The 21,192-nt window shown below is 40.5% G+C and overlaps 1 protein-coding gene across 1 annotated transcript in view; it reads left to right on the top strand.

Annotated features, from left to right (window-relative positions):
- The first annotated feature begins 18,962 nt into the window (after positions 1-18,962).
- PRDM1 (PR/SET domain 1) overlaps positions 18,963-21,192 on the top strand; it is a 65,914-nt gene continuing 63,684 nt past the window's right edge. Inside the window, exon 1 of the mRNA XM_071741238.1 lies at positions 18,963-19,089. The gene's annotated coding sequence lies outside the window, so the exon portion shown is untranslated. The remainder of the gene's footprint in view (positions 19,090-21,192) is intronic.

The following is a 21,192-nucleotide window of genomic DNA, read 5'->3' as shown; positions in this document are numbered from 1 at the left end:
GGTTTTTTTATTTCCTTCAGAATTCAGGCTGGCTGTAAAGATGGCAGATAATGGGATTTGGTAGTTAATTAAGGACATGATCTACTTGATTATCAAAAATTAAGAGTGTCCCACATACTACCACATCAGAACAGCTATTCTGCTGACTCCTGCATTGGTAGTCTCTCTCTGTGCAGCAGCAACTCAGGGTGCTGCAGGACAGGAGGGTGTCCTCTTGAGCCTTCCCCCAGACCCTGGCACTCGCAGCTGAAAAAAAAGTTGTGGAAAGTGCTGATATTTCTGCCTCGGCCCGTACAGTCCTGACTGCACCAGTGTATATAAAAAAAAACATTAGTCACCAGATATGCAGTGTGAGTGCTAGAATGGATGTGCTTAAGGAAAATGCATGTATTTGAAATTAAGGGAAGAACTTGAGCACTGCTTTGGTTGTCTGCATGACTGGTTGTTTTGCTTTCACCTTGGGGAGTACAAGAATGAGAAATGATGGGTGAAATGTGCCCAGGGCCTCTTCCTCCCATCCAGTGGATTCACAGGGCAGAGCCAACATACCACGTAGGGGCACTCTGCTCCTACGTGGGCTGCAGTGGGGTCCCCCTTTATTAACCTCCTTTTATTTTTCAAAACTTACTGCAGGGTATTTACCAAGCCATGAAAAAATACACTACGAGGAATTAACATACATAATTGCAGCTGCCAGAATAAAAAAAAAAAAAAAAATCAGTTTTGTGAAGTGGGTGGTGATGTATTCAGAGGGCAGGGAGGTGGAAAAGGTGACCATCATGGTTTCCACATTGGCCCATGGGTTGCAGGTGTACTTGTGACTGCCCGCCTGCAGGGAGCTGGGAGCTGTCACAGCTACTGAAACAGGACAGGCTGAGGGCATCCGGAAAGAGGTCTCTTGATTTGTGTCTGCTGGACTCCTAACCCTGATGAGGGCTGTGTTAAGGGAAACAGGGCTGTTAATCAGGGCTTCGGTGTTACTTGTCAGCCAAGCAGTTGGTTTTTCACAAATACTCCTCTGAGAGCAACATGTAATGTAAGGCAAAGGAGGCAGTATTCTTTTCCTTGTTGTTTTTTTTTTTTCTTTTTTTTAAAGGCAATTATTAACAGTAAAGGAGGTATTAATCACAAGGGATTCATACCTCCCAGCAAATTAATCTACCCTGTAATTTTTTACTTTTGGTTATATGGTTTAATATCTCCATATGGTAAAGCACTGAGCTGTATCACATGTTCACATTGCAAATCAGTTTGGTCAGTTCTAGATCCACTGTAAAGGCACTTCAGATCACAGCTCATATGAGGGATGGCTCCTCCATGTATTGTTCCTGGAGTGGCTCCTCAGTGCAGCAGAAATCTGGCTTTTTTCTTATCTGTATAAGGAACAAAAGGGAAGTCGCTTGTTGCTGTTAGCCATGAAGCAGCTGTGACCTTGTTTGTTTTGAGCTAGTTTTCAGATGAAGAAAGCATTGACATTTCTTTCCCCTCCTTTTAGATTGATGGGTGGAAGCAGTCCTTGGGATTTGGCTATTTTCAAAACAAAATATTTGACCTGAAAGGTAATATTTATAGCAGGCAGCTAATAGAAAACACGCCTGCCCTCTCTCTGTCTCTCCGTGTGTCTCGTGGATGTGTGGATGTGCGCTCAGGGCTCCCTCCTGGGCCTGACCCCTGCTGCACCCAATGCAGCTTCATTGACTTCACCTTCTATTCCCTCCTCTAGAGAAATGAATCACTGGCAGCACTGGGGCTCGGTATGCAGGAAAGCAGGGTGCAGGAAGTTCAGGGCAGTCCTGTGCCATTCTGACCCTCCGCAAATGTCCCCTCCTGCCCGAGTGATGGATGGCACAAGGCCTCTGCCTCAGTCGCTTGTGAACTCCGAAGGTCACCCCGAAGAAAGCATTCTCCCTTTGGAAAAAGAGCCTGGAGGGATGTTGATTTAGTGACATCGAGCAAGGACTGACCCTGTCAGTCAGTGCAGTAATGTTGGAGCGGGGAATGATGTTAGCACTGGGTCACTGGATCTAAAGGAGGAGAAAATGATAGCTGGACTCCATAAAAGCCTTCCTCTGGGTTGCTGATTGGAGCTGGCAGGTGGGAAGGGGCTATTTTGGATGAGGTATCCAGCTAAAGGAGCAACTGGGGTCCCACCTCTCTTGTGGCAGCAAGTGCTTTCCATTTAAGTGAGGTCTGGGTGAGCCCTTCCAATTTGCTTCCAAACAGGCATGCTCCCTTTTTTCCTAGAGAAAAAAATATCTTGTCATCACGGCAGCAGGGTCTCTAAGAAGCTTTAAAATGCCCATGTAATTTGAAATGGTGCCTGCAGTTTTTTTTTTGTTTCCAGTTTCCAAAGACGTTTGGATTTGAAGTAATCTTAATTTTTCTCACATTTGGATCCCTGTGCATGTCCATAAATCAGTTAATGTTCAGTGAGGATTTTCTGTGGTGAGGGGTGGCTCAGTGGTATTCAAGGTGGGGAGGGAACAGGCAGCGAAGTGCCTGTGCAGTAAATGTGGAGGAGTGGGAGCAAACCAGTTGTGAAAGCATCATATTGGGTGAAGTGGGAAGAGCCTGGGCTAAACAGAAACAATCCTGGTCTTGCTTCCCTGTTTCCCATAATGCAGATCAATACTTGCAGGCAGAAAAGAGCCAAAACCCATGTATTTTTTCCAAGCAAAATTGTTGATACACTGAACAGCAGTGGCTTCACAACAATCCTAAATCTGGAGTTCCAATTCAGCATTCCCCAAACGCCATGAAGTTCCAGCTTTTTGCTTCAGCTATTATGGGTTCAGAAACTGACATCATGCTCTAAACAAGCTGGAATTTGAGTGAATTTAAGCTGAGTATTTACTAAAGCTCTATTTAGACTGGGCCATGATGAGGCTGGATTGCAGAGCTACAGGCTGCGATCAACACTCAGCAGGAGGTTATTTAGATTAAATACCAACTGTCTTGAATGGTGGGAAAAGTTTCAGACAGACGTTTTATTTACTGCGTTTTGGACAAAGTTGTGGGCTTGCAGTAATATTTCAGGAATTCTGCTAGACAGATAGTTTTCCTTCTTGAAGAAATGTTCATTTTGCATTGCAGAGGTCTTGAATTCAGCTACTCCCTGACATATTCTCTGATGAATACTGTTGATATCCAATTTGCTCCTCTTCTTTATCTCCTTACTGTGAGACCGTAGTAATCCATTTCCTGTAGTCTGCATTTTATTTTGCCAAGAGAAAAAGAAGACAAGGAAGAACTTTTATTTGAAAGCTTCACAATTTTGTGGGGTTTTTTTTTCTTTTCTTTTTAGGTTTTTCTCTCTTTTCCCTCTTTCCTTTTCCATTTTTCATGTTGACCTTCCTTCTCACCCTTCCTTTTCCTGCGTCCAGTCTGAAGGGTGGGCTTGCTCCTCCCTTCTCATCTACTCTATTTTTGAAAATAAGAATGATGACTGATTTTTTTTTCCCCTCACCATTCATCTACATGTCCACACCTGTTTGTTTCACTCTGGTTTCCTTCAAGTTTTAGCATGTATTTTCTCTCCACCCGCCTTTTGCTTTTTGTTTCTCCTCTGTGATTATGCCGGATCCACTGGTTCCCCCCTCTCCTTCCAGGCTGCTGGCCCTGGGATTCCTCCCTCTTCCTCAGCCAGGACAGAGGATTTTGCAGCTTGACTGAGCAGCCCCTGCTGTCGTGGTGGTGCCAGAGATGTGTTTGTGCTTTTCTGCTTCTCCCAGCACAGCAGCAATTTGGTTTTGAGTGCTAGTGTGAATTGCATGGTTTTATTTTGGGGTCAGCCCTTTCAAGAATTAATGTCTGTAGGAAGCCCTGCAATGACTGTGTTGCAGTGCTAGGCTTGAACTGCATGAAACAGGGTCCTCTGACTTAGTTTCAGAATGACTGCACAGTGTATAAAAATCGCAGAGAGGAAAAATTATGCTCATGGAGTTAATGTCCCTGTAAACAGAATGAGTGATTCCGTAAACAACTGTGGCAAGCACCTCCCTGAAATTAAGAAAAATAATGAATGTTTCCTGTAATACTGCTTTGTGTTTATATGGGGTCTCTTGTCTATTTCTGGCTCCATAAAGTGAGCAATACAAAATACTGGAAATTATAGTTAGACTACTAAAGGTCTCCAGTCTTTCTCACTTAGGCAAGTAAGTGAGATTTCCTGTTTCTCATTGTCATTTGGCTACCATGATGGAGATATTCTGTGCAATTGCTAATTTTATCTAAAATTCTTTTTTTTGTTGTTTTGTTTTTAAATAAGGCATTCCCGATTGCCACAGGTTTTTTTGGTTGGTTGGCTTTGGGTTTTTTTTTTTCCTGAAATTAGTTTTACTCAGAGGTGTATTTCCTTTGCCCCAGTTACTTTTCTTTGTCTGTGTCAGAACTTGGAGGTTCCAGGTGAGACCCATGCCTACCAGAACAGTAAATGGAGCTAAACAATCCCTGGCACACAGCAGTGTGAAATACATCACTGCACAAAGGGCCTTGGCCATAATATGGCTAAAAGCAGCTGCTCTCCAAAAGCCACAGGCACAGGCATGCAGCAGTCACCAGGAGGGAACTGGCTGAAAGGTGAAGGTCTTGAGCTAATAAAAAAGAGACAAATGCTGGAGCAAAAGGAACTGGCCCCTTAGCCAATGCTTAGCAGATAGATAGGGGTTAGGTACAATGACTGAATCATAGAATCATAGAATTGGCTGGGTTGGAAGGGACCTCTGAGATCATCAAGTCCAACCCTTGATCCACTCCCCCTGTGGTTCCCAGACCATGGCACTGAGTGCCACATCCAGTCTCTTTTTAAATATCTCCAGGGATGGAGAATCCACTACTTCCCTGGGCAGCCCATTCCAACGTCTGATCACCTGCTCCATAAAGAAGTTCTTTCTAATAGTATTAAATCTTTAGAGCCACAGTCTAAAAGCTGATGTGTGAAGTGTGGTACTGCCCAGCACAAGCTGAGGCAGCCCAGGAGATCTCAGTTGCCAAGTGAACCCCACACACCCTTCTGTGAGCTGTGCAAGATGGGCTTGGCAGCTGGCATCCTCTCACCATGCTTGAGAAAGGAAAGTGACACAGACTTTGTACAATGCAGATACTTTTTAAAATAATTTCAACAAAATTCAACAATAGTAAAATTAAAGAAATAGGTAAAATAAAACTGAAAATACCAAAAGCCTTTGATCAGAATCTATTCAATCTCAAACTGAAACTATCTTGTTTGATTTTTCAGTGTCGCAGTGAAACTAAATACTCATTAAATCACTGTAACGGTATTTAACATCCTCATGTCTTTTACGTAGCCTAAAAAAGTCTTTGTTTCCAGAAAAATAATTTAACCAAAGTCACATTTATCATCTGAACCTCGCTAAGTAGGTTAATCAAATTGTAATTTAATATCTGAATGGCAAACACCATATCAATTGCGCAAAGCTCTCTGGTTACACTTTCATGTGTTCCAACCCTAGTTACTCTCTTCTGTGCTGCCCAGCATAGAAATGCTGTAATATTTTAAAAGCTTATGGCTCTTAACCAGAAATCAGAGGTGAATGATTTCATGACACTTTTTAATAGAGTCTCCAGCACCCCCTGTAGTGCGTAAACACCGATTATTTCTTACATCATTTGTGTCATAGGAACATTTAGGGAGGGTCCCACACACAGGCAGTTTCATCTTTGTATCCTGTCAGTGAAGAAACTGGAAATACTCTTGCTAGTTAGTTTAAAAATGTGTCAACAGACTTTGGAAAACTAAGACTGTCAAAAGGGAAAAGACATGAGCGAAAAAAGCTTCACAGGTCCTCAGCTCATGTAGCACTCTAGTATCACAAGCAGCAGAAGTGCAGAGTAGATGTCAGCAAGTTTCTACAAGGTAGACAGAGACTGATCTTCGGTTGGTGTGGACTGACTTGCACAGCTTCCTCTTCCCAAGGTGCTTCCTTGCAGGATCTGCGACCAAAATGTCAAGCTGTCTCTGATGGTGCTAGATTATGGTTTGAATTTTATGACTGAGGAATGATGTCTGGCACTGGCCAAGAAGCAGGCACCACAGGAGAGTGTACCCTGTCAGCTCTGGTCTGTCAGCCTTTGCATTCACATTTGCAGCAGGTTTCAGTTTTAGTGCACTTCTGTTTGGAAATGTTTGAACAAGTTTTTTTAGTCTTGTTGGGATTTTGTGCCAGGGCCTGGGATCACTCCTCCATGTGCCCCATCGAAATTGTCCATGAGAAAGGCCACTTCAGGAAGTGTGCTCTTCTGCTGTTGTAATATCTCTACTTTCTAGACATTTCTGAATGAAGCTATAACTCAATATGGTTATTAAAACAGACAAGCAGCCTCTCCAAATTTAAGCACGTAGTTCTGTTGCTCAAATGATTGGACATCAGCAATTAAAAAAAATTCCTATGCAACAAATGCCATTTTCGCTTTTGCTAATCTGAAGAGAAACATTCTTGTTCTTCATATAAACAATGCAACAGAAGTTGCCTTCCTCTTTTGTATTTCATTAGTAAATCACAGTTTATCTTCCAAAATCTAATAAAATGGATGGAAAAAAATATTCAAAACTCATTAAAATTATCCCTAATATATATAATTTAAAATGTGGTTTCCCTGCTTCTACAAGTTGTTTGCATGATAAGCTATACTACTGGTTTAAGATCTCTTAGATGAGGAAAGAATGATAAATAGCAAAGCTGCAGCTTTCCCCAGTACAGAGGTGACTGCCCTATCAGAGATTTCTACCAACATAAAGTGAATTCCTGAGAAGGCACAAGGTTGCTATTTATTGTGGAAACATCTATGCCTAAATAATAAGTCTGCAGAGTGAATGTAGAGGTCCCAAATTACTGTGTCATACCAGTTCGTAGGAGGATATTTCACATCTCAGCTGAAAACAAAACTCCAAAGTTTTCTTCTCCATAGGTTTCTGCACATAATGTGTTAGAGTTGTGCTTGTGTCATCTCTAACAAATTTGGTCCTATTTTGTGGCTCTGAATGAATGGCAAAATTGAAATGGAGAAAAATACAGTTTTAACTTAGTTTTGTATTGAGACCATGAATTTTATTTACAGTCATGATTTCAAGCTAAGATCATGAATTAATACAAATTTTTAAGCTATTGGCAACTTCATAACACACAGAAAAGTTATGCAAAGATTATTTATAGCTTATCACTTCCAGCATTGTCAGGGAAGTTTTATGTGGGCCAAATTTGTTTCTTGTGTTCACAGTAGCTCAGAACAGCACAGCCTCCAACATTAAGTGTCATAGAAGTAAGAAAATATACGTTTATCTGTCACCATTAATTTGTTACAGAGCTGTAATAAATTTATGACAGAAACTCTATGTAAGAAGCAGTACGAGATACTGCAGGAAATGTATGAAAAATGCTGTGAAGTTAATACACTTGGGAAAAAAGGATGGGTTCCTTTGGGATATGCCCTTTGGGATATGTTATGTGCATAAAGAGTGATTTTCTTCTCCCCCTCCTTGGCCCCTCCCCCCCTTAAATATATTGCTTTTAGATGACAGGGGAAATATAACAAAAGCTCCAGTTCTGCAGACATTCAATAGGATGCCCATGGCAGCAAGGCTAAGTATACTCATTTGTCAGACAGGCAATTCAGAAAGATATTAGGATTCATAACTGAGTGTTTTGTTTGCTTGCTTGTTCTCTCGTAAATGGTTTATTTTGGGCTGGTCTTAGGTTAACTGTGTGAAAAAGACACCAAGCCATGTTCTGAGCCAAACTTGCTTTGTTACATTCAGAAAAAAATAGTTTGAGTTATGTTTTTTCCCTCAAAGTATTAACCAGTGCAAATGGTGTTTGATTTAACTTGCTTTTTATTTACATAATGGTCAATTATAGAGTAAGGTCTGAATTATCTTGCTAATCATACAACTGGTTTTATTTGACCAGGTTGCTACATTTGGATGAGTTTCCTTCTCCTGCATGTAAATATCCATAAAAGTATGTTGAAAATTTCAGGTCTCACCTAGTTCTTTACTTTGTTGTGGCTACTGATATCTTTATGAATTTGAATCTACAAACACTTATGTACCAATGTCCCACTTGATGGCCTGTTAACACACATCGTGCAAAAAAAAACCCCCTCCATTTAATCTAATGTTAATGTAATATTCTTATTGGAAAATCACAGAAATAAGAGACAGAAATGTCAACTTGTGCAGACTTTTCAGTGGTGTAACACTGTTTCCCAATTCCTGACTCTCATCTAATGTTTCTTTTTTATTATTTTTACCTTCTAGTTGTCTGATACTTAATAGATGTCCAGATACCACACATTATTTGGGTCAAAGGCTTTCTTTGCTCCTGAAAGGCAAGGAGATAGTCATGTTATTATTATCCACAGAACACTGTTTTTCCTATGGAAAGACTGGTAGCTATGCTGTTGATAAGCTGGCCACTAAGAAAGCGTAAAACCCCATACAGTTCTGACTGTTCCTCTACACATGGAAAGTACAAAATAATTTAACAACTCTGTTTCTCTTTTTTACTCAGGCAATGTTCCGAGTAAGATTTCAGCAGAATTGTTTTTGTGATGCAGCAAAAAAAAAAACCCAAAACCCAAAAAAAACCCCTGAGCAAGGACTCTACTGTTTGTCCTCTGTCTCTCTGTGTCTCCTTTTTACGTCTGGCAAACAGACATCGCGTTACCCAAATTAACCTCTTCAGTGTTTTGCTTTCCCCCCACCCTGTGTTTGGATCAGGCTCCTCTCTGGGTGGGGCGAAAAGTGAACTCTCCTAACATACAGTACAAATTAGGTCGTTCTAAAAACAAAGACTTCTCTTAAGAATAGCTGTATTTTATTTCTGACAAAAGAAGGGAAAACACAAGTGCACACACTAAATCAAGAAGTCAAATGTGTGTAATCTGATGCCAAGTGTAAACATGTATGGACTTTACAAGGCTTGCCGACATGAGATACTCTGATTTTCTTTCATTTGAAAAAGTGCTTTTGAGTTTTCACAGTACTGCTTGCAAGAGGAAGTCAAAATGGCAAAGCGAATAAGAGCAGGTCTGTAGAACAGCTCGTGTTGAAACAAGACTTTTTAAATTTTTTATGGACACAGTATTTTCTGCTCAGGGTAGCTAATATAAATTTGGTGGGTCTAGCTCTGTATGGAGTGGGGCTTTTTGGCCTGCTCTTTTGGCAGTAAGCTTCTTATGTGAATACTATAAAAAGTTGCTAAAGAGTCAAAATACATCCCTCACATACTAACAAAGCTGTTTGATTTTGGGAGAGGTATAGAATCTAACTGCTTCAGGATGTTGGGCCTAAAGACCACCTGAATACTCTTCCAGCACTGAAGGGCCTGATTACCTTTCTGTGTTCACTGAAGGAAAAACCAGAATGCAGAAGTTAGAGATTTAATAAACAAAGTCTTGTCTACAGTGCTATTCTATCAGGCTGCTGCTGTAACAAATCATGGTATTACTCCATTTGTGCAGAAGTACTGCTGAAAAATTGTAAATTTTCAGGGTGCTTAACATTTTTACTGAATGGTTCAAGCTGTGTTAATTATGTATCTGTAAACACTCTGGTACTGAATGTTGGTTGGGTAGATCCCAGAGGTCTGCTGAGCAATTTTTCACATGATTTTAATGTTAACAGTATTTTTGTAGCTGGGTATTTATTTTAAAGGTATCACAAGGGCTTCTAAGCACTAAAAATAATCTGTTTGCCGTTAGTGAGGTGGGACTTCTGTTCTTCAGCCTTACCTCCAATTATACCTCATAACTGTGAGAAAGGTTGTTTAATTTTGGCTTGCTCATGCTTGAGAGCAGTTACCAGATTGCCTTGATATTGTTGTGGGGAGACCAGTATCATGACTTCATTCCTTTACGTTTCTTCTGAAGACGGTGAGGCACATGATGATCCCCATTTCTAGTAAAGGAGATACTGATCCAAATGCATTTTTAAGCATTTTTCTCCCACCGTGCCCCTCCATGAGTCTCTGATGCCCCAGTATCAAGGGAAAATGAAAGATCAGGGAGATGTTACATTGCCTCTGATGCTCAGTGTGCCCTGTGCAGACCTTTAGGATGGCAAGATGCTGGGTTCACCCCACAGGGGAGACACCTCATGGCAGGCAAACTCCCACCTGCCCCATCCATACATGTGAAGCAACTGTAGCACTGGCTAAGTCCCAGGCCCTAAAAATGTCTAGGGTGGGCACTGTGACTAATTCTGTCTTCATAACCACTCTGGAGCACAACTATGTCTGTAGGTTGTGTTTGCTCCTCAGGAAAGATTGATAGGAAGAGATGGGATGGTGTGCTACCATCTGTGCCACCAGACTTGAGGGACATCTTCTGAAGAAGTATCTAGAAAAGCCTAGATGGACTCATACAGTATTTCTTTCCTCCCCGCCTCCTCCTCCAAGCTTTTTCCATGCGAAAAAAAAAAAAGAGAACTGGCTCCTAAAAGTCACTTGGATGAATATAAACTCTTACAAGTGTCACGTAGCCCTTGGAATAATTCCAAATAAACCCCGGCTTATTTGGAAAAATTGCTCTTTGAAAGAAATGCACAAACATTGGTCTCAATCCAAAACCATGAAATCAACAGGGAAACTCATTGCAGAGGGCTTTGGATCTGGCCCATTGGTGGCTATGACCAGAATGATGGTCTCTTACAATAAATCATTTTTAGATTCCTGTTTTGCAGATGCCTGCAAAGTTTTGGTGAGAGTAGAAAGAAATGGAACAACCTTCATCTGCCTTCCAGTGAAATCTCCTTCTCATTCCTAAACTCTTTGAAATGATAATTTATGGACTGTCTTATTGCCCTATTTGAATGCAGTACCTCTTCTTCTCTTTTTTAAAACAGATTAAAGATATATGTAACCATTTAGAATGACAGTGAATTAGTTGTGCCAAGAAGTTCTAATGCTTTTAATTTATTTTTTTCCCCTTAATTGCTCTGTTTGTTGGATTATCTGAATCTATAGTTATCCCAGGTAGTTTAAATACTCATGACACAGAATAAGAGACAGAGAGAACAGCAGGGACTGAAAGAAAAATTCAAAGTTTGTCCAGTTAATGTGTTATATGTTGAGTTCTTCAATGTGATTTTGCAGAACAGAATCTTGAAACTGCTTATTTGTCAGTATCATTTGCTTTGCATGAATTTTTTTATCGTTCGGGTTTTGGTTTTCTTTTTATTCCCAAGAACACTGGACACAGAGTGTTGTTGCTATGTCAGAAAACCACAGGCTTCACTAGAAGAAAGTTGTTAAATGCAGCAAAGAGCAAAGCATTGGACCTAAGGCTGGAGAAAATATTTTATTATGAGTTAGGATATCAAGACAGAATTTTTTAACCTGCATAAAAGCCAAGGGAAAAACAAAAATCATTACAGAGTATCTGGGGTCTTTAGATTACCACTTGTAATATAATCAAGACCCAGCTTCCAAGAACTGTAAGTCAGGCTATAAAGTCCTTTAGTTGTCTTAAAAATCACAGGTTATGAAAGAAATATTTTGAGTTCTTTAATTGGCCTTCTGGGTTTGGTGCTATTAGTTTTTGGTTTCAAGCTGTTGTTTGTCACCAAGAAAATGAGGCACCTAACTTCTTTCTTTCATAAAGGCTGAGATTCCCCCCAAATCACACCACTTTTTAGTACAGGGTTTTAAAAAAACACACGTTTTAAGACTCACAGTAGAATTCTTAAGATCTCACAGAACTGCTCTTGCATAAAGTACAGGCTGATTGATGGTAGATAAGTAGGGTCTCCAAAGTGACTCTAATAAATACATTCTGTTCCTCACCTCATCTGATAGATATCACCTCTGCATCATTAAATATTGTGCTTATAAACTCTTAAGGAGCACCTGCTGCCCTTAAGTGTACAGAACAGTCTCTGCTGTGCCTTCAGTGGCAGAGGTTCTCCATCTCTCAGGTCAGGCTGGCAGCTCCAGGTGTGTCCTCTTTGCCCTGAGAAAGGAGAAAGCAGGGGGAAAGAGGGTGCAAAGTGGGCTCTCTCTCTAATTAGCAGCTCTAATTAGTTGTCTTTTCCCAGAAGCCAGTGAGATGGTGGAGGGATGCCAGTAATAATAGGTTTTCCACCTGACAAATCTGGAAATAGAATAGAGTGAAAATTTTCAGGTCAGGCAAAAGATGGGGCAATATTGCACCTGAGAAACTGATGCACTGTCAGAAAAGCAGCACAGGACATCCTGGTGGTTTTGTTTTCCAGTCTGCTAGGAGTAAAAATGTAGCTGTAAGATGTTTTAAGTATTACAGAGAGACAAATCAAATTCTGTTCTTCTGTTAGGCTTACAGTGAAGACAGTGATGATCTGAAAACAGGACCAGATTTACAAATAATCTCTACAGGATTATATTCTTGGTCCAAACTTTAGGACTCATATGATAGCAGGATCATTTAAGTGGGCTCTGGTAGCTCTTTCTGGAGGAGGTAAGAAGACAGAATGAAAATGTTATCCATATTTTTCCCCTCTATTTTGAAAAGAGATGACTGTTGCAAGTAGAAACCAATTACAGCTGGGCTCGGGGCACCTGGTTGTTTTATTGAGTCCCAAATGAAGGAGGTTTGGCAGTCCCAAGGAAGAGACACAGAGAGGAGATCTGGTTGATTGGGCCCTGCCTCCCTTGCCCACCAGTTTTTGTGGCTAGAGCAGGAATATAGCACAGCACTGTGCAAAGGGTCATGTTAATTCCCAATTTCCCTCATCAGTACATCTTTTCAGCTCCTTTTTCTGACTGAGCAAATAAGGAGAAGCTGTGGCACCGAGATGGGGACAGATCTGTGCAAGGTAAAAGGCCTTTGAGTTCCCTTTGGCCAAGAAAATACATACTTGGTCTCACTTGTGTAAATTATCTCTGATATATGCTTACACAATATATTGGTTTTGTTTGGTTAGGTTTTTTCGTGGCTTTTGGGGGGATCGTATTTACACTTTTGAGAAGATTTTTTTAATGCTGAAAGCCCAGAGTCTACATGCTGGCATATAGAAAAGTTGATGTGGTTTCTTTAATACTTGGCAAATATAGGATTATTTTCTTTCCGGCTCCTGGATGGAACAGTAGTATGTATATATGTATGTATATATGTGGGTAGATGTGTTCATTTACAGTAAATGTGGAAATAGGGGAGACCTGAGAAGGATAAATGAAGAATCAAAGTGAATCTCAGAGGAGATAAGTGGTGAAAATGGGTAAACAGAAAACTCCATTTCTGTGGGAAAACATGGAGGAACAAAACCACAAACAGGAGAGGAAGCAGCCAAACCTAAACAATGAATTGCAGCAGCAGCAGGCTGCAGCAAATGTGATTTTAAAGAACAGAGTGTTCACAACAGACATGCAACAGACTTCACAGTTGAAGATCAAATATGTGAGCACTGCTTTTCTGCTTCTCCATCCCCAGTACCCCCATGGAAAGCTCAGCCTCTCCTGTCCACCTTATTTGTTCAGTAGTGGACTTCATCTGACTGATTCAGTTCTCATTAAACTGATTTACTGGGCTCGCTGGCTCTGCTCAGCTTCAGTTTATTCCTACTTTGTTTAAAATTCGGGAAGTGCAGGGGGAGGGGACAGGACACTAATGGCCGTTCTCATGCAAGTGGAGTGGTAGCTGATTTATTGCAAAGGTTATAAAGGAAAAGTATTAAGTGTGTTCCATTCTGCTTGGCAAAGCCATCCTGCACAATGTCCAACAAAACCCTGAGAGCGCTGGTTTGTAAAAAAAAAAAAAAAAAAAAAAAGGGAAAAAAAAAAAAAAGGAGGAGGGGGTATATGTGCGTGTGTAGGGGGGAACGCTTCACCTAAGATGTGCTCTTCTTCTTTTGAGCATTAATTAAGACTGTAAATCACAGGCAACATGAAACAACTGTATTCGATGGAACATGGACAGTTCTGGAGTTCTGCTGTGCTTGCGCGATCAGTTTGAATACCTCCACTGAAATGCTAACGGGAGAGCAAACTTCAAAGAGAAATTTTGGCATGAAGAAGTGGTCTGTAGGACCATTACATGGATAAAGTTGTAAAATAGACTCCCCTGTGCAAACTGGGAAGGGAGATGGAAGGAAAGTTTGAAAGTTTTATAGGAACGCAGGCTTCTTTTCCTTTCGTGCACAAAGTTAGTCCCACATTCATTTGGTCTCATCTTAAAAAAGGCTTGGATATTTGTGTTTTGAGTGAAAAGGGAGAGAGAAGGGTGACAGCAAAAAAGAAAAAAAAATTGTACTTGAATAATGAAAAGCTCAGTTAATAAAGCTCAGTCTTTAAAAATAATTTTCCCTTTCTGATAAATAGTTGAGGGAGCACTTTTGTAACAGCACAAGTAATGGTGGGTCACATTTTCAGGTTTATAGAATGAATAAACTAAATTTATTATGATCAGGTAGTTTTATCTTCAGCAGAACATCAGTTATACCCTTTCACCCAGTAATTCCTCCACAGAATTAAAGTCCTAAATGACTAGGCTAGAGCTTGATTTTAGGAATTTTGATTTAAAGGCAGAAAAACCCCACCCTCTTTGTGTCAGGTTGTTCAGTTTATTATTATTTATTTAAAATAGAACTCTTTAAAAATCCACTTTATTTCTTCATTATCTCATTTAGTTTCTGTTTCTTGCTACTATGTCTGTACTGGGTTGCAGTGAAGCTGCTTTAGTGTAGTTGAGAAGATTTTCACCAGTATAGAATATGGTCCATTTGTTCCTCATTTTACTTTGGTGTAAAGCTACTGGGTGCAAGTAACATCTTGTTGAAAAACAGTCTGCCTTTAACAGTTAATTCACAAGCAACTTATTTCCCAGCACAACATATTTATGTAATTACAATTGGACTTGTGTCTAACTACTTGTCTGGGAATCCTCAAAGTGTTTTTGGTTTGCCAAGTGTGGTTTGAGATATAATTCATAATGTGTGAGATTTCATAATGGCTGATGAGATTAATTTTCCCTCTTGAAGAATATGATATTGTAATAGAGGTGCTCTCTTTTGGTATTCAAGATGTAAAAAAGAAAACAATTGTAAAGAATAACCTTGGAAAAAAAATCCAGAGTTATTTATATTTAGGGTGTAGGAATCAGAAGCCCTGCTTGCAACAATAGTCTTTATACTTGCCATAAAGCTGTTCTTTCCATTGACCTTATTAATTTTAAGATTATTAATTAATATACATGCATTATTTCTACATTTAAATATAGTATAAACATTTATGCAGTAAGCGGAGAAAAGGAATTTGTTCTATTACAGGAATGCACATGCTAGAGGCTTTTATGGAACGAGAATTTGAGTGCCTTAAACCAGAGGTAGAGTTCAGAGTAATTGGACTTGTCATAACTTGCAGAAAGAGCCAGTTTATCTGTATGCTACTTATGTTGTCAAGGAAAGTAGTGTGTCCACTGCTTTGCCACTGTATTACTGCTTCAGAACAGTACCTCGCCTGACAGAGAAAAAAAAAAATTTAAAAAATAAATAAATTTAACCTATTACATTTAAGATGGCATCTTTTTTCTTAACTGGGGACTAGGATTGTGCTGGCTTAGCATGTGATGCCTTTCATGGGGTATTCAAATGATCTTGAACAAGAATAAATGTGTGCTGCTCACTCAAAGGGGTTGAACCATAACAGTCAAGGCTTACACTTGAATGGAGTGCTCATGTTTTCACGGCCAGATGTAAATATTTTAAAAGGTGCAGTCTTGAACTGTGCCTATTTTGGAAAAAAAAATGCTTGTCAAGAAAGGTGAGAAAACAGTAGACACCTCTGTTATTTCCCTGCTGTTCTCCCTACTAAAAGAAGAGACACAGCATAAATGGACATTGTATTTTTCTTATTTTTCAAAAGAGATTTCAATGTTATTACAGAATTTCATACAAAAGGCATATTCTTGGCTTGTCTAACCTGCTTCATTGACAGTGATTTCTGTGGATGTAAACCCATGTTTCTTACAGTCACCCAGAGTGGCTGCATCCAGCTGCTAAGGGTATGACATGCAGCCACCATCCTTTTTTTCAGTTGTCTTTTTGGCAATATTGTGGCAAGTTTAGATTGGCTGTGGCTACGTATGTGGTGACAGGAAAAACCTGTGACCTGAAATGATTGGCAGATGCAAAGAATCTGTCCCAGGCTCTTTAAAACAAGCATACTGTAACTGTGAATCCCTAATTGTCCTGGAGCTTATATTTCTGTCAACTCTTTGATCATCCGGAAACAATATCTATCCATAGCCCAGGGATCTATGTCACTTCACAGATGCTTTGTATGTATGGGAAGTAGGCAAAGATTTCTGAATCAGAGATGATAAGGGAAGCAAGAACCAAGGAAAGTGTGGAGTTTAATGCTGACTTCAGATCAAGATCCGATGGGTTCCTGGGAAGTACACCCCATGCAAATGAAGTGCATGGAACTGCTAGCCAAGTGTTTTTAGCCAAGTGAAAAAAACACAGCTAGTGCTCTGTAAATGAGCAGGTTTTCTTGCCCACGCTGGCTGACCCTGTGAGAGCAGAATAGCTGAGTAAACGCCCTTCAACAGAATTTGTTACCAATGTGGTTGCTGTTCTACAGTGATCTTTTATCTGTCTATACATGCAGGTAAGCGTGCTTTAAATCTCACCATGTGGCAAATGTATTGACTTGGAAATGTGAACATCCAAACTGAACTTCATGATCTCCTTTTGCCTCCAGTGTGATTCTGGGCACAGAGCTGGGGTGATGTCTTTTTCACCCAGTTTCACGCGAATGACCCTGGAGTCAGTTCTCTCAAATCTCCCTTTACTGCCTATGGAAGAAACCAGCCAACATTTACAACATATTTATCAGCAGGAATAGGAGCCCAAGGTGCTGGAAAACTCTACTGCTAACTGGTGGGGATAGCTGCTAGCACTTTTGGTTGGGATACAGGCTAGCATCTTTGGCCTGACTCAACCAGCACTCTTTTGGACGATTCTTGGGCACAGTTTGGGTGTTAAAGGCAGACCAGAGGTCCTTGCTGGTAGATGACTTGAATGCAGCTCTGTCTTGGAGGCTAAAAGATGCTGGTAGACTGGTCATAGGCTCTTCTGGGTGAGTGGTCTGCAGAGCCTTGGAATGGTTGCAGCCGTGCCTGCAGTCTGTGTGTCCCTGTTCCTTGTTTATTAAATCATGGCCACGGCGTTCCCTGCCTCGGAGTTGTTTGTGAGTGTAAATTAAGAGCTGGAGCAGTCCCTTAATCCCAGCTGTACCAATGCTTGTGTCTTGGGGAAGACTGAGGGAGTGGGGGAAGGTAAAATGTGTCTGCAGGTAGAAAAAGAGGGGTGGCAGCCACGGCTTTAAAACCAGCATTGCTGCCAGAAACTTGTTCTTCAAATGACCCCCTGTAGACTTCACCTGCCAATCCGAGATCGTTTGCATAGTTCAGTGTATTGCCCCAGAACAAAGGCTTTCCTCAAAAAAACTCAGACCTTACTCAGATAAAACTCCCACTCATGCCCCAGGGAGTTTTGCATGACGAAGGATTACGGGTTGGTGCCTCACTCAGCTTTGCAGCGTGCACTGCTTGTAGCTGCTTTTTAGTTTTGCGGATGAGTAAGGCTGTGCCCGTTTGGAGTGAAACTTGGTTTCCGTTTGCTCCCGCTCAGTTTGCTGGAACCTTTTTTTTACCATCTTTGTAGGGTAGAGGTGGGGTGTTGGAAGAACCTACAGGCGAAGAGGAAGGGCACCCACCAGGAGGAGGTGCCGTGGGTGAGTGTGGAGGAGAGGGCTTTGAAGATCTTAGTGGCATTTGAGTTTCATAAATTGCCCATACTCCCACCCACATGGGCCCCAAGGTTTCAGAGGTAAGGAGTTACTCAGCCCTCCTCAGGGCCGCTGTTAATCCCAAAATCATCCCGTAACTCTGTTCTGTGTTTGGGCATCCTGAGATGCTTTTTTTCCCCCCCCCTTCTTTCCTGGTGTGGCAGGTATGGTGCATCACGTCCTTAGTTTCTCTGATTCTGCCATTACTCATTGCTATTTTGTGTGAGCAAAGTAGGCTCACATCTTACAATACCTTCCTCGTCAGCATGTCCTGCAGTTTCTGTTTCCTTGGGTGAAGCAGTAAAGCAGTCAATTCACGGCCAGAGAACTGGGCCTCATTTCATCAGCTGGAAGGTGACTAGTTAAAACCTAACTAGCAGTCTCACACCCAGCGCCTGACAGGAACAGTCTTTGAAGACTATTAAGAAAATAAAAATTCCCAGCTCTGTCATATAATGGAAATGAGTATACTTCAACAGCCATCCGCTCTAATCTGTGAGCCAGCCTTTAGCAGCTTACCAAGCCTGTATTTAACCTATTTCCCTAATGGCAATTAAGAAATGTTTTCATTTCCCAGGGAGAGGATTGCCCATGAAATCCCCCTCTCCCCCCCAATCCCCATCCTGTGGCTCCTCTCTCTCCCTCCTCTTCCCCACACTCCAGCTCCTTCTTCCTTAGCCCAAGGCATCCGAAGCATTCCCCCTGTGTTTGGGTAGCATGCAGCGAGGAAGAAATGATTAAGCAGCTGAATGTTTGAAATCCAGCTAAATGCACCGATTATTATCTGCTTAGGGCTTTCTTATCTCGAACTGTGTGGTGCTTAATGGCAGGCCCATTGTTTTCAGCTCAAAGGTATTAATGAAGGAATCAGGGCAGCGGGCTGATGTCATAGGTGGCTGAAAGGTGACTTGCTGCACTGATTTCCCTTACTCCACCCCTTCACAAGTTCCTTCCAGGTAGTTCAGGAGAAGGTTTAGTATTTTTAGAGTGGAGGTGAAGAAAAAAAAAAAAAAAAAAAAAAAAAGGCAGCAGCAAAGCAGCTACGTTGCATTTGTGTGTCTGGTAAAAGGATTGCAGAGGCTCGTAAATATCCTGCTTAAAAGATGTACTCTCTTAGCTTCTGCTCTACTTTCTCACTTCTTAAAGACGCTGAGCTGCTGGCTGGCGTCTCAGTGTGGAAGCGGCCGGCCGGCCTTGTTCACACACACACCTGCCCTGGGCACTGCCCGGCAGACAGCACTTTATGTTCTGACCCATATCCAAGGTGAGGTTTCCACTTGGTGGTTTCCATGCGAAGGAAGAGCTGCCAGTAAGTAGCTGCCGCCAAGGGGCACTTCTGGAGGTGGGTGCAGACCCCGAGATGATGCACGGCTGAAGAATGTGCTAATATAGACAAGTGTCAGTTGTGCTTTTTTGTCACTTTTCTGAGTTAAATTATATATTTTTAAATGTACATAGTTATTATGTGCAAAGTGGTTTATGTTGTGTGAGTAGACTCGTCGCTGAGCTGCGATATTGTGTGTTCAGTTTTCTATTACTTGGCACAGGTGGGGAAAAGAGGTGAAGATTCAGAATAGATTAGATTTCTTTGTCATTGTATCATAATCATACACTGTTCTTTCTGTAATTCTTTTTGTGACAGGCATAATCTGATATTCCCTTCTTTCGTACCGTAGTCTTGAAAAATGTGCTGCTTTCTTTGACTTAATGCTTAAGAATAGTAATATGGTTCTACACTATAGAATTTAGCATCACACTACCTAAAGAAATGGTAAACACAAATAATTTTTTTTTTTTTTTTCCCCAAATCCAGCTAATAATTTGAAAAGAGGTGTGTTACCAGAAACTGACTTGAGGAGTTTTTGTGCATTATGGAACAATAAAAAACCCAATAGCTTTTAGACAGTGGTATTATAAGGTAGCAGGTGAAGAGTCCTTGTGTGCATGTGTATCCAATCAGGTCTCAGACAAGAATAAAAAATAATTCTTTTATTATTATTTTAATGAGATAGTCTTTTTGTGTAATATGTAATTTAATCAGAGAATTCATGACTAGAGTTAAAATTAATGTCTTTGTTGTCATGTGATTAGCAGATTAGGATTTCTGTTTTAGCTAAACGAAGGGGTGAAAAGTTTACTCCCTTTCCTTTTTTTTTTTTTTTTTCTCTCCTTTTCACTTTTGTTTTGGTGTGGTGAATGCATAGTAGCTTTCACTGTTTACTGGAATATTTTGTGCCTGTTGAAGGAACTGTCTAAATAGTCCACCTAGCAAAGCTAGACCTTAGAAGAGAGAGCAGGGGCAGAAAGTGGCATGGAACACCCATACAGGAATTGAAGCCAGCTGCTATTTTGATGAATAAGATTTGCTTAAGAGCAGATCATCAGACGTGGCGGTGTTCTCTTCAAATTTGTGTTTATTTTTCCTGAGGAAAATAAGGAAAATATTTATTTCTTGAGGAAAAATTAGAAAAAAAATAACTTTATACTACTATATTTCTTTTTCCTTAACTTTGCTTGTTTGTTTGATTGATTGATTTTGGTTTTTTTGGGGTTTTTTTGTTTTTTGTTTTGTTTTTTTCTTTGAGTTCCTCACTCGTGGTTGTTTTGGGGGCTTTGCTTTTTTGTTTGGTTGTTTTATTTTTGGGGGGGTGTTTGTTGGTTTGCTTGTTTGGTTGGTTGGTTTTGTGTTTTTTGTTTTTTTTGGTTTTTTTTTTTTTGCCATTGGAAATAAAGTCAGATAGCTTTCTGAAGGTAAAACTGGGAAACTTTTTAAAAATACAAGCTGAGGTGCACCAAAAGGGTTGAGTGAATTTACTGTCTCTCTCCCATCCCCCCCTCCCTGTTTCCTTAGGTTCAGCAGTAAAAACCTATTGAAATGGGAGATTACCAAACTGAAGCAATCAGTCTGAAATGATTAAGGAGGGTGACTATTCTTTTCTGCAGATGACCAAAAGTCATCTCGTTCAGAGTTCCTTATCTTTGAACTGCTATTTCTCAACTCTCTCTGTCTTTCCAAGATTGTATTTCCTGTTAAAATCAGAGTGCTTTACCACCTATATCTGGCTTCTATGGAGAAATTATCACCACTGGTTGTAAGAAGTGGGGTCTGTCTTTCCCCTAAAATTATGTTGAGATTTTTTAGAGGAAAAAGTGTTTGTTTATTTCTTCAGTAATTTAGCAGATTATGTGTCAAGCCCAGGGTGAAATTTTGTTTGCTGAACTTATCTTAAACCTCAGGAGGGGAGGAAGGTTCTGTTTAAAGGTCAAAGTGTTTCAGGGTTTCAATTCAGTATATTTTTTACCCTTAAAGTTTTAGCTTACCCTACCCAGACCTGGGACCTTAAAAGCTTTTCAGATGTCATACGTTTTTTCATCTTGTATGGAAATACTTGAAATTACTCTAAATTAAATC

The sequence above is a fragment of the Heliangelus exortis genome, chromosome 3 (genome assembly GCF_036169615.1).
Source record: "Heliangelus exortis chromosome 3, bHelExo1.hap1, whole genome shotgun sequence".
In the NCBI taxonomy this organism is placed as follows: Eukaryota; Metazoa; Chordata; class Aves; order Apodiformes; family Trochilidae; genus Heliangelus; species Heliangelus exortis.
The sequence above is the reverse complement of the archived record's forward strand: the minus strand, read 5'-3'. Positions and strand labels throughout refer to the sequence as shown.